The following is a 17,459-nucleotide window of genomic DNA, read 5'->3' as shown; positions in this document are numbered from 1 at the left end:
TTTTTACATATTATTTATTCATTATTTTTAAATGGGGCATTGCATACTTTTTGGATTGGACCTGGCGTAGCCTGCCGCCAACGGGGATCTCTGAGCCGATCCGTACCAGTACGGGCCGGGCGCCGCGCCCGGTGCCACCGCGGTACCAAAGCATAACCACGTTGTCAAAAGGGCAGATCCAGAAGACCCAATAGGTAACGACAAGAACAAGTAGAAACAACATTGTCCAACAACACATAGTATGTACAACTAGCATAGACACGTAGCATAACTAGCATAGACACGTAGCATAACTAGCATAGACACGTACATAGACACCTAGCATCAGCAACTAGCATAGACACGTACATATGCAACTAGCATATGCATTAGAATATGCAACTAGAATATATGCGTACATAGACACCGAACATATGCACTAAGACATGTACATATACACATAGCATGGACACAAGGACAGTTCAACGTTCGATAAACACAGACATATGTCACGTCAAACGCCCATAGATATAAGACATAGGCGCAAAGACATATTTTTGGCACTCATGGAACCCCATACACCTGCTGCTTATTTAGTCAGATTTTAACAAGGCTATGTATGCTGTTACAGCAGTTTATGTAGGTTTCACAAATCATCATAAATATGATTTTATTTACACATAAATATAATTGTTGCTCGATACTCTTTTTAATCATTTTAGTTTTCCTGATTTTTTTTTCATGGGTAAAACAAATGTTTCCATTCGGTTAGTCCGCTGGTGCGGCAGTTTCAGAGTGCCTCATTGTCACATTGTCAGCGAGACTGCACAAATTTCACGTTGCACAAAGACAAGAGGGTCTGATTTGTCTCTCAGTGAAAGCGTTAGCAAAGCCTTGTGATGACCTGGTGGGATATGTTCTAGCTTCTGGAGGCTTTAAGCAGATATATTGTCTTTTGAATGTAGTAATGTGTAGGATAGAAACGAAGGGTGCGAGAAGAAGTAGCGCATTCATATTCCTAGTTGATAGTCGAGTGGAGTGTGGTTTCCACGGATTCAGTGGACATGCCTGCTGCATTTGAGAGTGGAGAAACTAGCTTAATTTTTTTCCACTATTTGGAAGCCTCATTTTCCATAACTGCTGATTTTTTTTTTTTTTTTAAATCATTCAATCATTAATTTCTCTGTGGTGTTTGACTTTACATTGTCACTTTACAGGGACTTTAATTTACAGATGTTGAACCATGTGACTGTTGAGAAAATGGATTGATGACCACCCAACAAGGCCAAAGACAGCAGCAACAAGTAAGGGCAGATACCTCTAACTGTACATCAGTGTTTTTCTTCAGCCGAGCTCTGTTTACCATCGGAGTTGCGGAATCATCAACATTTGATGACATCCGGAGGCATCGGCGATTAATGGCGAGCATGTGAATGTTGCTCGTCGTAATTCACTTTGTCCCCAAAAAAATGATTGACATGCTTCCGTCCACTTCCAAGAATGTTTAACGAATTTTAATGGGCCTGATGGGAAAACAAGTCATGTGCACTGTAATTAGCACTCTTATTTTGTACTTGCTATGCAGTTGCACTGTATGTTGAAGTTGTCAACTGCTAAGCATTGGCTATGTTCCTTATGACGATGAAGTTGGCAGTTGCTATGCAGTCACTATGAACTTTGTGATGATGTTATCAGTTTCAATGTTGTTTCTGTGGTCCTATAATAGTCACTCTTAGTGTGTCCATCCATCCATCCATCCATCCATCCATCCATCCATCCATCCATCCATCCATCCATCCATCCATCCATCTATCCATCCATCCATCCATCCATCCATCCATCCATCCATCCATCCATCCATCCATCCATCCATCCATCCATCCATCCATCCATCCATCCATCCATCCATCCTCTTCAGGCAGTAGGCAGGTACACCCTGAACTGGTTGCCAGCCAATTGCAGGGCACACAGTGACTAGTCACTCTGACCCCGGGTTTTCACTGGATGCGGTTGCGGTGCGGTTGCGGTGCGGTGCGTCTTGACTGCGTGCTCCGGACGGGTCAATTTTTTTGTCAATCCACACCGGCTCCGCACAGCTGCGGTCCGGCAGCTCCGTCGCCGCCCACTTCCCAACGTGTCTCGCGGGACCGCGCGCGCGCGATCATGTGGCATTTCACAACGACAAACATACAGAAAGTCTGCTCAACAGAGAAGCAGAAAGATATGAGATTCCATGCAGCATCCTTTTTTTGGTTGTCCTTGTAAAGTATATTAATAACGAGAGTCGGGTCAGTGCGGGTCCACTCTTTATTTCTGTCTTCCGGGTCCGGCTGCCGCTCAGTACGGCAAGCGAGACGGGCACAACAAGCAATCGCGAACATCAAACTCACAATACATTACAGTCCTTATAAAAAGGATGTGCCGTGTCATATATTATTTTGTGGTTTTCCACCTCCAATATAAACCTCTCCTCGTCCATGTTCGCTGGTGTCTAAACCGTGAATGAGCACATGGCCCGGCGACGCCCACGTCACGTTTTGCTGAAAAACTTGCGAAATAGGAGCTGGCGAGTATTTTATTCTGAAAGGTAACCGGAAATTTATTTTGAAACTGCCTCGGTCTTCCTGTCGCGCTCGATGTGTTTTGTGCTAGCTTGCCATTTGCCGGAGGCCTACCGCTGCGGCGTCCGGCAAAAATAGAAAATAGGCTATCCTTGCGGAAGGCTTGCGGCACGCCGCAAGCCTTCCGCAGTCAACACGCAACGCACCCGCAAGCGGTGTAGACTGCACCATTCGAATGAATGGAATCTAATTGCTTGCGTCGCCGGACCGCACTGCAACCGCACCGCAACCGCATCCAGTGAAAACCCGGGGTGATTTTGTAGTTGCTATGCAGTTGCTGTTTGTCCATGGGCCACAGCAGATGTCGGTACCTGGGTGGGCAAATTCTAGTTGTGATTTTTTTTTTAAATACCTATAAATCCCTAGTTTATGGTCTGCAGTTTCTATAATCCTTTAATAGTCACTCTTAGTTTTAGTCCCTCTTATCATATAGACCTTTATTCCATCGTATAGAATTGAGCCTTGGCCTAGTGGGAGCTTCTTAGTGGCACTTTTGTCACTAGGTCGAGCTTTCTTTAGTGGAGGTTTTCTCTGCATACAGGCAGCTAAAGATTTAGTAGTCATCTCAAGATTTATTTGTCAAGGTTTCTCCGTCAAGTGTTTTCATTGAGGCATCTAGTCCTCCTCTCTGTTAATTTGTATTTTTCAGACTGCCTTTTTTCCCCAACTCCCATTTCTTGACTGCGTTTGTGTCCCCGCACCTCACGCGACTGTTAAATAAGTTAAACGTGTCAAAGTTGCTCTTGCATTCTTTGCTTTTTCTTTATGAGGCCTTTGAAAGGAAATATTTGGACAGCCCTGTACAGTGTATGTTGCAATGCACAGTATGACAAAGAAAATTGATGCTCATGCACTTTTGAATGCCAAAGCAGGAACAGTGCTGAAATTTCCCCAATTTTGATGCATATTCTCGAAGAATGGAATCTTTTGAGTTTTTTTTTTTTTTTTGTATTTGGAAGCGATGCAATCAGTAGCCCGGCACTGGGGCAGGCCTCCGCGGGTGACAAATTGGAAGTGTCTCGGTCTAGTTTATAGCCCTGATCAGGTCAAACGAAAAATATTGGAGGTCTGTGTGAGGAGACAGGCCCGCCTGGTGCAGATAAATGGACTGATCATTTCTTATTGAGAAACAATTCCTAAAAGGTAGTTTACTGTGTGACTGGGGAAGCGGCGAACTGAGAGCAGAACCCGCACCCACTGCTCCCTCCCTGACCCTTCCTCCACTGCCGGAATTAAATGGATAGAGAGAACGCGCGTTTCTGATGGCACTCCTCTGCCAGAGAGACACTCCATTTGTTATGAAGTAGGGCTTCTGATGAAGTGTAGAGAGCGCCTCTTTCTTTTTTTCTCCCCCCCCCTTTTTTCTCCCCCCATCCTTCCTTTCTCAGGCACTACAAGGCCGGCCTTCAGTCTGCTTCCCGTGAAATGGATGGAAGGAGCCGATTGAATTTTACACTCCCCTGGTCATGATTAATGTGTTTGGTGTGGAGCGTCTTGGCAGTTAATGGCCACCGCCGCTAGCTGGTGCTGGAAGCCCTCCGTTGGTTGCGGCGTGAGAAGCGTGCAGAGGGATGAGTGGGTCGGGGTGTTCGTTCCTGGCTCGTAACCCTTAGAACTTCCCTCCTGGCGTTAATAGAAAATATCTGCTCTCGCCCACTCACTGCTTCACGCTCAGTTTCTCTCCATGTGTTTTAGCCAGTGTTACTTGTCAGGGTGGGCTGTAAATGTCAGATTATCACTTAACCCATTGTTAAAGGGTGAGGGGCTTTATATAAAGTAGTGGTTCTTAAACGACACTGTAAAAAAAAAAAGTTATATTTACTTAAAAAAGCCTAGTAAAGTTTTTTCACTCAGAAATTAAATTCTAAGTAGGCTTTCCAAGGTGAGTTTTGAGTACATTTTACCAATTTATTTTTAGTTATTAAAAAAAATGTTACTCAAGCATTGAGGAACAAACTCATGACCTTCAGCTTGGGAGACTGCCACTCTACCACCTGAGCCATGCCACTATACTGCATTGCTGCTGTGTCCAAAATTAGACCAAAATCGGGTCTCTTGGAGGTACAAGGATTCCACCTGACACTATCAATTTACTAACATACAACAGGAGCAGCATGGCTCAGGTGGTAGAGTGGCTGTCTCCCAACCTGAAGTTTGTTGTTGGTTTGGTCTTTCAACACTTGAGTAGCTTTACTTTTTTTTTTTTTTTTAAAATAAACTCAAAATGTACTCAAAACTCTCCTTGTAAAAATGACATAGAATTTCTGAGTGAAGAAACTTCACTAGTTTTTGAAAGTAAATATTACTTTTGATTTTTTTTTTTACGTTAAAGTTTTTTCTTTAATTACAGTGTAGGTTTGATCGAACCCGAGGGGTTCGGCTGACGTCAAGACACACACCCGACCCAAATGATTTGTGATGATACGCCCCGCTTGGCCATCATTGGCTGCAGGTGATTGTGCAACTTTGCTTGGCCTATTTGGGCTGCAAACAAAGCATGAACAAGGCAAATAGGGAACCAAGAACAAAACATGAAACAAAACTAAATGTATTCATTATTCAAAACAATCCAATCGTACCCTATTCATTGCACCAATCGGCCCATCGCACCCTACAAACATTGTGCTCCTCAGTCCAGATCTTGCAGCTTGAAGTACGATGTTGGCAATGCAATGTGTCCTCGGGAGAAACATTTCAAACAGGTGATAGTTACCCTGGCACATTGGAGAACTAAGTCAGTATCACGATGTCAACGCATGGTCGATCCAGACGTCTTCAAAGTGTCTGGTGATAAGGTGACGCATATTTAATGGCATTAATGGCCGGGAGGAAGAGACTGGATTTACACAAGTGCCTTAGATGAGAGATCAATAAAGAGGTAACTGAGTGGATGAGCCAGACTAAGCAGGAAAGGAGGAGGTTTAATTTTGCATAAATAATGTAGTTGCAGAAGGAGTAAGCGGGAGATAAGGAGAATGCAATTGGGTTGGAAATTTTTTTTGTTTTTGTTTTTATAGTGCTTCTCCAATATTCATTGGCATGTTTTTTTTTTTTTTGTCCTTTTAAAAACTATTCGATTTCGGTAATGTATTGGTACAGAAACATTCGACAGCACTATTTTTATTATTGTTATTTTGAGCTTGTGTTTCCCAAAACACTGTTGCTGTTTGTTTAAATTTGCCACCAAATGACTGCATCTAAACTTACCGTGGCCGGCATATTGATGCAGCGAATCAACACAAGGTTAGCCGTTTCAGTTTAAAATAACTTACTATTTTGAAAGCGCTACGTAAATAAAGTTGAGTTCAGTTAACCTTCAGGATCCCGTGCCGTACCCCGGCCAATGGCAGAAAAAAAAAGGATGTTTTTTTTCTCTTTTCTCCCATACGTTGCTACGAGCCTCATCCTAGCTAGCACTAAGCTAGTTTGTCTCTCAGGTCTGGTGTCCAAGATTTGAGCTAGCTAGCATGGCATTATCAGGCCAAGAGCGAGGCGTTAGCTGGCCAAATATCCTTATTGCTAAAACGGCGTTAGCTGGTCGTATATATTCCTGTTGCTAGGACGGCGCTAGGTGTAGCTAGCAGACAGCGAACCGACCAAATACTCCTGTAACGACCACTTGCGTATGTAGCTTTCACGCATGTGCACTCAACACATAGATATATCAGACATAAGGCACACGGGACGTGTCATCCAAACACGATTCGCTAGCGACAATATGCAACGACATGTTCTTACTTGAATAGGAAAATTCCGATTCAGCGTTTGTTTTCAAGGCTGATTATGCTTCTGTTTTGAAATTTCTTTACAGTTTTCATGACAACCTCCACTGAATACACTTTGGGGGTTTTATGTAGCTAACGTATAAAAGGGTACAGATGGAATTGATGTTTCATATCTCAGGCCTTGCTTGTGTGTCTGTGGTTGAGCTACAGTCGATCAACTGTCTTTGACCTAACATGGGTGCATTGGGGGTTGGGGATTGGGGGCGAGATATTGAGGGAGGTAACCGGAGATAAAAACAATAGAAGAGTGACGGAGGAAGGGGTGGCTGAATGAGAGCGAAATCGATATGAAATCAGTGTTTGGGGAGGGCCTGTCGTTTATCAGGTGACTCGGTTAAACAGTGTTAAGGCACTAAAAGTGAGAAAAATATGGGCTCGACCCGAACTGGTATTGATCAGGGAGAAATGGGGTGGCAGAAGGCCGAAGCCACTAATAAAATAAGACATATCTGAGTAGGAATCCGTCAGGGATCGATGGGCTCGTTGATCAAGGCAACATCTTCACTGGAATTTAAGTTTGTTCTGCTTCTTTGTAACAAGACTGAAACTTGGTCAAAGCAGGAGTTTGGGGCACTCAAATTTCAAAATGGGCTCACATTTTTTCATGTTCATTTTCTTTACGGCACTATTACAGACGATGCTCATATACAACCGCAACACCTGCTGTTCCATATGGAAAAGTAATGCAATACTAGTATTGCATTTACATGTTGTTTGATGCATTACGAGAGGAGTCTGACCCTAACTGTGTACACCTTGAGACCACCTTACAGGCCACTGGCGGAAGAGCAGGTGGCCAACATAAGGCCTGTGACGGTTTGATGTCAAGCCCTTTTCACACTGCATTTAGTCTTGGTGTTTGCAACATGGCAAGGACAAGCACCCTAGTGCAACCTTGCCCATATTTGGAAGTGCCTTCCTAGCAGCCTACCAGAAAGAAACCGTAAGGCTTTTTTTGCTGGTTGGTCCATTGCCATTAGCGCTCAGAAATCACTCCAGCAGGCCCTCTCGTATTGCACCTTCTGACATCACCGTGGTGCTGCGCTCCAATTGACGATTTTACAATTTATATACTGTAACATTTCTGTTATCTGTTATTCTCTTATTTTTAATTGTATTTTATCTTTTGTGCTCAATTTTAATTATGTTCAGGACTTTGACTGCTACTGGTACGGTTTATGGCGCATTGAAACGAGAAGATCGAGTGACTGTCAACTTTGCGACTGTAAAAGCGGTTTTATCAGACATTAAAAAAAAAAAAAAGAACAACTTTTGTTAAAGGAAGAGTTAATGGCACAAATGGCTTTTTAATTGAAATATATGCACGTCTTGTGACTGACTTTAGCAAGTGTAGCAATATTTCCTGGTTACTGGCTCTGGCGACTTTGGCTTTGTCCACCAATTAGGACTAGTTTTTAAGGCCTGGAGGGTGCGAAGGTTTCAATGTCAACTCTGGATAAATAACTGTTATGGATTAATATTAAAGATCATTAAAATGATCTTTTATGATGTCATTTCATGATTAAAACCAGGCAGTATTATCTAAACATTTTATACTTGGCTGTTATTCTTGTTTGATTTTGAGAACATATTTTTTTGTTCAGAATGTGCCAAAAAATACACGGAAAAGTGTTTTATTTTTATTGGATGTGACAAAACATGTTTTCTTTCTTTTTTTCAGCTTTAGCATTGAACTTTTGCTTTCCTGTCCAGTATACTGTATAGATCAGTTCCCTAACTTCCTTGCCAGTGTCTTTCCTGTTCTCATTTGTTCATTTATCACATCATGTGGCACAACAGAGATTCTCTGGAAACAAGAGCTTTTATTGCGGTATCAAAAGGCTGACAGTCAAAAGGGGCATCTCCAGTGCTCTTTTGTAATCAATATATCTGTCACCATCACTTGCATAATGGTGGTCGCTGCTGTCCATTCAGTCCGTCAACATTTTGATGTGTGAGCAGTTACAGTATTCAAAGGGTTGAAAAGCACTTTCCTGTGTCAAGTAGAAATTCCCAAACCGGCAAGTAATGTTCATTAGCAGTGTCATTACATAGTGGATGGAAGGCCTGATAAAGAACAAAGAGCGAGTTTGGTTTCTGGTCAGGACGCGGGGGTCACATTTAGCAAGAGTGGAAAGTTGGAAGTAAACACCAAATGGCGGCAATCAGTACGATTTCTTTTCTCATCACGTTTTCGTTTAAAAACTAAAAAGTTCCGCAAGTGAGAAGTGACTGAGGAGGGAAGTGTGACAAATAAGCAGCGCATCATGCAGAAAATGTGCAATGCTAAACATCACTTAGTGCACATGGGAGGAAAACCAGATTGAGGATTACAAGTCAGTCAGCTTCATTTTCACAGTTTAAAAAAAATAAAAATGAATATGTTGAGCTGGTAGAAAATCTTGCCGGTTTTGAGTTTCTTTTTGATGTGTCCTGATGACCATTATGAAATCCAATAAAAACTAATTAGGAAATTGGGCGGCGGATCAATAAGATTTGCTCTGGTGGTCATGCTATTTGTGCGCGCGTGTTTGTGTGTGGCGACTCACTTCTGCCCAGGGAGTTTTGCAGGTCTGACCAGGCCAAAGCAATTGTTATTGATACTCCTCTGTGGAATACGTCTGCCTTACACTCATATGGCTGTAATTTATATTTTGTTGACTGCAGGTTTCATAGTTTGTGTGCAACGTGACTCCGTTGGTTCACATTGTTTGCCAATTGCACCCTTCTAATGTTGCGACTAATGTATCGCCTTACTGGTTTAATTGACTTATTCAGAGTTGGTGTGATCGCCACAAAGTGACATAATGCTATTGTATTGCATCAGCATTTAGATTCAATGCTAAAAAAACAAAACAAAACAGTAATAACAAAATTTTACTATCATAGCAACTTCAGCAAAGGACTTAAGATAAGACTTCAGTCTGATACAGTTAAGGAATTGTACCCTTAACAAAGTTAAAGTGTATAAAATCTTTCATCAGCTGTCAAAGTTTGTGACCTCAGTTTTCAAAGTACAGTCACTTTTTAAACTAGACTAAGTGCAATTTCTGGAGAAATTGCGTGGGAATGCTGAAAGCAAATTGAGAGATAAATTATGAAATTATAACCTCCTCGTTACTGGACAATGCGCTTTACCAACTGTGCCACTGAGCAATATCAGACACCTGGTAATGATGATAAGTTATATATATGGAAGTGGGCGTGGAAAGTGATACTTGGAAAACTTTCAATGACTCTCCCATTGAAAATGAATGGGGAAAAAGTTTATATTTAATGTTAAATTGTGCGAATACTGTAAGTAATGTGGAATCAGATGATAAATACCCCGGGAGGCGTGCATTTTTGAAGCAAGTTGAAATTTGAACAGTGTAAATCAGAAGTATTACGTGGGAGTTGTTACCTGGCAAAAAAATGCGGAGAACAAAAATCACAATAACATAATTGTGGGAATGCTTCAGCATTCCCACAATTATGTTAGATGGTTAGATGTTCAAAAATAGGGTTTTAAAGTAGAGTTAAGGTTTCAAAGAAGGCTTTTACAGTAAGAGTAGGGTTACACAGCATGGTCACAATTTACAACGGTAGCTATAAAATTAAGGAGGAAAAAAAAAAATCGACGGTCACAATTTTGTGAGCTCAGTTTTCAAAGTAAGTGTTTCAAATTCTTATTACATTTAGGTTAGAGTTTCAAATTAGAGTTTTAATATGTAGTTGGGGTTTCAAATTAGGATTTCAAACCAGGGTTAGGGATTAGGCTTTCAATCTATGGTCAGGTTTTCGTTTGAGTGTTTCAAGCTATGGTTAGGATTATAGTTTCACATTAGGATTTTAAACTCGGCTTTAAGGTTTCAAAGTATGGCTTTGAACTAAATTAAGGCTTCAAACTGCAGTTAGGATTTTAAGATACGGTTGGGGTTTCAAATAAGGGCTTCAAACTATGGGTAAGGTTTTAAATTTCTTTTAAGATATGGGCGGGGTTTCAAATTAGGGTTAGGATTTCAAAGTACGGTTTCAGTGTAGGAGTAGAGTTTCACAATTTCCAACAGTGGATTAGTATTAATTTTAGCCGCCATTTTGAAATTTAGTCTCAGTTTTAGTCCAGGTTCAATCATGCTTGTTAGTTTTTACTATAGTTTGTCAACCTAATCCCATTTTTATTTAGGCCATTTTTAGTAGACTATAAATCGAGCATTTTAGTCATTATTTTAGTTAAAAAAACAAACAAACATCTTTTTATTCATCTAGTTTTAGTAAACAAAAACTGTCAACATTTTGTCTAGTTTTAGTCATGACAATCATTTAACCCCTGTAATTTTTTATTTTTTTGTCAGCAGATTATGTTGAACATTTCGGATGTAAAACTATTTCACATAAAATTTTCTCTCCTTTTTTTTTGTTTTTTTTTTATGAAAACAGTGACAGATTAGCACAGACAAGATTTTAGAAAATCCTAATTTTTGTCTCATTTTTGTTCATGGGCTAAAATGTCCATCGATTTTAGTTCAGTTTTTATTAATGAAGTACATTTTTGTCTCGTCTTCATTAGTCAACGAAAATGCATACTGATTTAGTCCCAGTTTTTAATGAAGGTTTTCGTCTAGTTAGTCTAGTTTTAGTCCAGTGAAAAATGTGTTGACGAAATTATTTTTGTTTAATTTTCGTTGACGAAATTATTTTTGTTTAGTTTTTGTTGACGAAATTAACACGAGTGGCTATAAAATTGTTTAAAAAATTCTACTGTCAAAATGTGTGACCTCAGTTTTTAAAATAAGGTTTCAAATTAGAGTTTGAAACTATGGTTAGGGGTTTCAAATGAGTGCTTCATTCCCACTAATTGCACCTGCTGTTGAAGCTGCTATCGGAAATGTTAGAACTTAAAGGATCTTGCATACAACCAGTTTTCAATCTGGAATGGAGGAGAGTGGAGGGTTTCATGAGGTGGCGTCAGAGCAGCGGTTTAGACCTTTTATAGGTCAGGGTGAGAGATGGATCATAATAAATGAGTCGCCGCTCCAGGCCAAGAGGATCGCAGGGAGTATTGGACAGTACCAGTCCACCTCGCTGCCACTCCGACCAACACCTCCGTCGTATCTGGCCCGACTTGCTGCCCACTGGTCGGGATGGAAACGGGGCCTTATTGAGCGTCCGGACTCGTCCTTGTTCATGGCCGGTGATTTGTCCTTGTCTAATTATGGCCGTTGGCTGCTGCCCGTGTACACATGACTAATGGAGGGTCTCGGGACAGGGAGGGGCGAGGTTGGGTGTTGCAAGGGTGGGGGCGGCGTGGCGTGAGGAGGAAGCAGTGGACGAGCAGACCAGCCACTAGTGATTTGTGGAGCAGGCACTCTGTCATTGCCCCGGGCCCATTTGTCTTCAAGAGGAGATGGGAGGAAGAGGGCTGGAGATGGAGGGGACAGCGGCAGTGGTGGCGTTAGTGGGGGGCGGGGTCTCCGGGCCAGAAAATGCTTTACAATGACTCCTGTTTTCCAGCACTTTCATCTTTGACCACAACAGTCTGCATGCTTACAAGCAATGGGATGCAATTGGCGCCTGACATGATGGAGGACATGACAGAACGCTTGACAGTTTGCTGTGGCCATTTTTTTTTTTTTTTGTGCTTGTCTCGCCTGAGAGGAAGCCAAATTTGTTTTCTGCTTGTCATGTGCTGAGAACACACAACTGCCTGGACCTGACACCCGAAAGATGTTGCAACATAATCAACTTATGCCTTACTCAAGTTAGGTATTATACCAGTGGTGGGTTGTACATTTAGTACCTGGGCTTCACCTGACTCGATCCATCACTATCAACTGGTGCTGTCCCTAATATTGACTATTTTTTTTTTTTTTTTTTTTTACAATCGATTAATCTATCGATTATTCAATAACAACTAATGTGATTCATTTTGGTTTGCAGTGAAGTGTCTTCTTTCATGAAGGACAGAAATCAGTGAACAGTTACTGTTGATATGCTGTAATCAAAGGATTTGGACCATTTTGAATTAAAACATAGCTCCAAGCGATTAATCGGTTTTTAAAATAGTTGTTGATTTTTTTGATAATCGATTAGTTTTGACAGATCTAGTTGCAACTATACAGAAATCAGGATTTGTCATTTTGATTTGTCATTTTGTTTTTTAAGACAATAAGGTTTGTATTTACCTTTCTACAAGTTTCGGCGTTCGCTGCCACCTTCAACGTAGGACAGGGTTCACCAATTTCGGTTCTCGAGGTCTGGAGTTCTGCAGGTTTTAGATGTTTCCGCCTACTAACACACCTGATACTAAAGATTAGGGGTGTCACGATTCGCCAACTCCACGATTCGATTTAAATTTCGATTTTGGGGTCACGATTCGATTTTTTTTTCGATTTTTTTTTTTTTTTTTTTTTTTCCGCTCCCCCACTTTATAACACAGAGGCATATGCTTCTGTAGGCTAAGGCTAGTCTATGATCATTGGTTCTATTCATTGTACAGTAAATCTTATTTCAAAAGATCGGCTACATATAGGTGATGCAATTTCCATATTATTTTTGTGTAAATTTATGTAATATATGATAATTGACATTAGGCAGGAATGATCAAATTCAAAGAATTTATTTACAATATAAAGTTAACCGTCTTGTTCTTACTGAAGTGTAAAATAAAAAATAAAAAAACAAAAACAAAAAGTCACAGTGGGTGCCTGCCATCTATTGACTGTTTTTGGTTACAACAGTGTGCTGTGCGTTCCTCTTAAAATAATGTGCAATGTGCAACAACAACAAAAAATATATTGTATCCAAAGTCATGGAACAAATACAGCCTGAACAAACTATATCCCAACATTTAGAGTTGCTGGGCATACTGTAGCGTGGTTCAAGTACACTAATTAAATGTTTGAATCCAGCGTTTTCCAAGGCTGCAGGTCTGCTGCTATAAATAGACCTATGGATCTGGCGTTTCGCGCGAGCTGAAGTGTGTGGAAGTTTCACTGTAAATGAGGATGAAATAGTTGGTTGGACCGTTGTTTTCCCACTTCTAGTTGAATTTGATAAATCTAAATCTTTGTGATGCCTGCGTAAATGTCCCGTCATGTTTGTCGTGTTTCCCGTTGTTACGGCTGGCGGCTCGGGCCCGCCGCCGGCTCCGCTCCCCTAGTATGTATGTGTGTGTTTGTGTCGGCTGGTGCCCGTATAATGGTACTTCAGTTTGAATGCGCCAGCGCGACACTCTGATTGGAGGACTGTGCCAGCGCGACACTCCGATTGGACGACTGTGCCAGCGCGACGCTATTGTGTATCCGTGTATTATACCCCTATTGGTTATTGTTGTTTCTCCTCCGTTCTGTCAGTTCTGTCAAATGCGGTTATTATTTGTTCACCTTCCACTTTCACTCCCTTGTCAAACCCCTGCCTGAAATTTCAATTAAAACTACTCAGATGTTAAAGTCGACCCGTGTTTATCTACTCTATATTTTCTGTTATTGTGTTACTTCCCTTCCCCTTGACGAGCCGGGCGTAACACCGTGGCCGAGTACAGTACGCGCACATAGCATATCTTGCAACTGTGGTCTTTTTATCGACAACGTGAACGTTGTCGACATAACTCACCGGGAACGCAAAATGTTTCCAAACTGGTGACGAGAGAAGCGGGAGCGGCTTGAAGCACCATTGCTGTGTCTGTCCGCGCTTGCCATCATGACTGCAGGAGAAGTCAGCTAACAAGTGCCGTTAGCTAGTAGCTGAATGGCTGCGTCTCATTTGCTTTCCTGGGAGGTGGCGGTGGCGGCGGTGGCGGCGGGCGCGGGGGGGGGGGGCATCGAATCGTGTGTCCTCTCTTCTATTTCGATGCTCGAAATCGTGACGTAATTTCGATCGATTTCGATAAAAAATCGAAATCGTGACACCCTTACTAAAGATCAGGATCGTTATCAGGCATGCTGATGAGCTGATTATATGAATCAGGTGCGCTAGTGGGCGGAAACATCTAAAACTTTCAGGACTCCGAACCTCAAAGACCGGAATTGGTGAACCCTGCTCTCGGAGAAATGTACGACAAAGGGACGTCACATGACAGACTCACCCCATTCTCATGGAGAAATCCAAGTACAACACGACAACGGTATTGTTTTATACTTGGAAAAAGGCAGTGTCGAAGTAAAATTAGCCAGTGCTTGCAAAGGACCTCATGGCCATTTTTTCCCCCTTCTGTGTAGTACATTTACCAGCCAGGCTTCTTATTCTCGTCAACCAGTGCCTACAATTTGTCATGAAAGGGCAGCAGAAGGGCAAGAACTACAAAGTATGTATTGATTTTACCATTTTAAATCCTCCTGTACTATTTCTCAAGTCTTTTTAAGTAAACAAACACCAGATCTGTCATTTTTGTCCCATGAGAGGAAGTGTTGACTTAAAAGATTGGAGGTGGGGAAAAAAAAGGCCCGGGCCAAATCTTGAGGTGGGTCAGCCATGATTCATTGTGCCATCTGATGGATAGAGGGATTTGGGTCGGATTGTTGAAAGGTGCCCGTGGAGCCTCTCCCTGACCTCCCTTGCTCCTGACCCTCCCTGTACGCTCTTTGGCAGCCCTGCTCCTAAATCACTGCCTGTCATTGTGTTGGCAGAACAATGGTACGGGGCTCTTCTGCGCCATCTCAGGCTCCAGCCGACTGGACACTGTTTCCTCCATCGTTAGTCTGCTCATTCCTCCCGTGGTGCTTCCTGGTCCCCGAGTCCCACAGGCCCCAAAAGAGGCTCAGGGTTAAGATCAACACGATGGTCCAATGACTTTTCCGAATACTTTGTGGACATGTAATCTTATTAGATTGGCACAATTACTTCATCAAAGTACAGCTGCGCTTGGGCTTCCCCGAGTATGATGTAGAGGCTCAACAATTAGTCGTTTAATCGGCAACTAATCAATTATCAACTTAAAATTGTCCAAATCCTTTGACTTTCAGCCAATTAATTTTGAAAAAGGTGCAGAAATTTCTTAGGGTCAGTAGCATCTCCCATAAAGTTGAAATGAAATCAATATTTCCCTGAAGTTCACACAGTTTGAAAGTGATCTGTTATCAGCCGTCAGATTTTTGTCAAAATGCGTAATATTGGCGATAAACAGTGTGTCCCTGCTGTTGATATGAAATAGTGCTGTTTTTTTCTTAAATGAAAAATAATCAACAAGTTAATTGATTATTGAAACAATCATGAGTTGCAGGCAGCCCTACTATGAAGAAACGGTATCGGGCAAAACCATGATTTTTCACATCTTTCAATTTTAAATACATTTCCTATTAAAGTAATAGACGACACATCTGTGCATAACTGCACATCAGTCACCGAAACCTTTAGCCTTTAGCTGTTATTTTCTTTGACTCCCCAGTTTATTTTCCTCCTTTTTCCTCCCTTTTAAAGTCAAGAGTCCGAGGTCAATCTATCAAATCTCCTAACCGAGGGTCGATCAATATGTCAGCAGCCCAACACTCCCTCAGTAGTTATGATGATGTCCGGGGTGCTGGACCACCCTCACTTGCAGTTACAGCCGCTACAGCGTGTTGAGCAGGGGATCGAACGCCGCCTGTCACCACGCCTGACGGACGTCATGAATCACTTTTGCTGGAGTGCCGTCAGACACGCGTTAGTAAATAGTATGCCAGACTCGTCGCACGCAGTCATAACACATACGATACAGAAGGAATTTGCACATGCATGGGCCATACATATGGTAAGTATAAAAAGTCTACACACCCCTGTTCAAATGTCAGCGCTCGTGATATAAAAAAAGTGAGACCAAGATAAATCAGTTAGAACCTTTTTTAATGTGACCTACAAACTGTACAAGTAAATATAATACGAAATATCTTGAAAGGAAGTAAAAATAAATGTGAATATTCTCATCCTCGATGTGCTGAGAAAACCCTCGGCTAAGGAACCTGGACATACTGAAAGAAGTGTCATCCACGAACTCGCGCTAGGGCAATGCACAATTCTGTATGACATAATAAAAGCTTATATGACAAAATAAGTGTCAGAAATACAAAAGCTACAGAAGAGTACAGAAGTACAGAAGAGTGACAATTACAGCAATTTAACAACTGCATAGCAACTGACAACTTCATCGTCACAAGGAGCATAGCAACAGACAACGTTACCGTGATCATCATAAGGGACATACATTGTAGTAATTGCACACGACCAGACAAACTAAGCGTAGACATTATCATGAAACATTTTCATCATAAGGGACATTGTAACTGTATAGCAACTGATCACACAACATACTAACACAATGAGCCAACCCAAAACACAGCCAAAACAAACGGTATCGCTGAAAGAACACAGTGAAACATGGCGGTGATCGCATCATGCTTTGGGACTGTTTTTCTTCAGCTGGAGCTGCAGTCTTTGGCACGATGAAAGGAATTAAGAACAGTTTGAGATACTGGTGAAATTCAGGTCTGAGCGAATTATAAAACTAAGATTTGTAACTTGATTTTTTTTGTCTTTATGCTTCTCGAATCGAGCAGGTCAATAACCACCTTCCTTTGTTTTGTGTTGCCAAAAACAACTCCAATCCTGTAATTACATTGCATACAGCACTTTATTTGGTATAAGCACCGACAGAGTGACTCTAAGGGACCATAGTCATATTAGGCAACAAAGCTAAAGCAAATTTGCATATCGTCTATGCAACTATGAGGCAACATTACTGTTGTGAATGTATGTCTAAAAGTGGTCCAAGAATTGAACCCTGGGGGACTCCGCATGTCATGTTGACCCGTTCAGATGTATGACATCTAAAATTTCTCTGGGGTTAATCGGAGGCTATTTAAATGGTGTAAGATGTGTACTGACTCATGTGATTGGTTCATTCTGCACACCAAAGAAAGCCCAGTTCTCAGAAAGTCAGTCGACAAGTTGACTTTACTACTGCCCCTCTTATTAGATTTTAAACACAAATTCATTTATTTATATGGTTAAAATTCATATTGATGGAATAAGTTTCAAAATGATTTATCTTAGCTTTATTTTGTTATGATCAAATATATAGTGGTTCAGTTGTCTCGCCTGCACACAGACACAAACAACACAC

At 41.5% G+C, this 17,459-nt stretch overlaps 1 long non-coding RNA gene across 1 annotated transcript in view; it reads left to right on the top strand.

Moving 5' to 3' along the window:
* The first annotated feature begins 48 nt into the window (after nucleotides 1–48).
* The window catches only part of LOC144014999 (uncharacterized), a 186,197-nt gene continuing 168,786 nt past the window's right edge, over nucleotides 49–17,459 (top strand). The window contains exons 1-2 of the long non-coding RNA XR_013282666.1: nucleotides 49–194; nucleotides 1,197–1,283. This is a non-coding gene — a long non-coding RNA (uncharacterized LOC144014999). The remainder of the gene's footprint in view (nucleotides 195–1,196; nucleotides 1,284–17,459) is intronic.

The sequence above is a fragment of the Festucalex cinctus genome, chromosome 2 (genome assembly GCF_051991245.1).
Source record: "Festucalex cinctus isolate MCC-2025b chromosome 2, RoL_Fcin_1.0, whole genome shotgun sequence".
Classification (NCBI taxonomy): domain Eukaryota; kingdom Metazoa; phylum Chordata; class Actinopteri; order Syngnathiformes; family Syngnathidae; genus Festucalex; species Festucalex cinctus.
The sequence above is the reverse complement of the archived record's forward strand: the minus strand, read 5'-3'. Positions and strand labels throughout refer to the sequence as shown.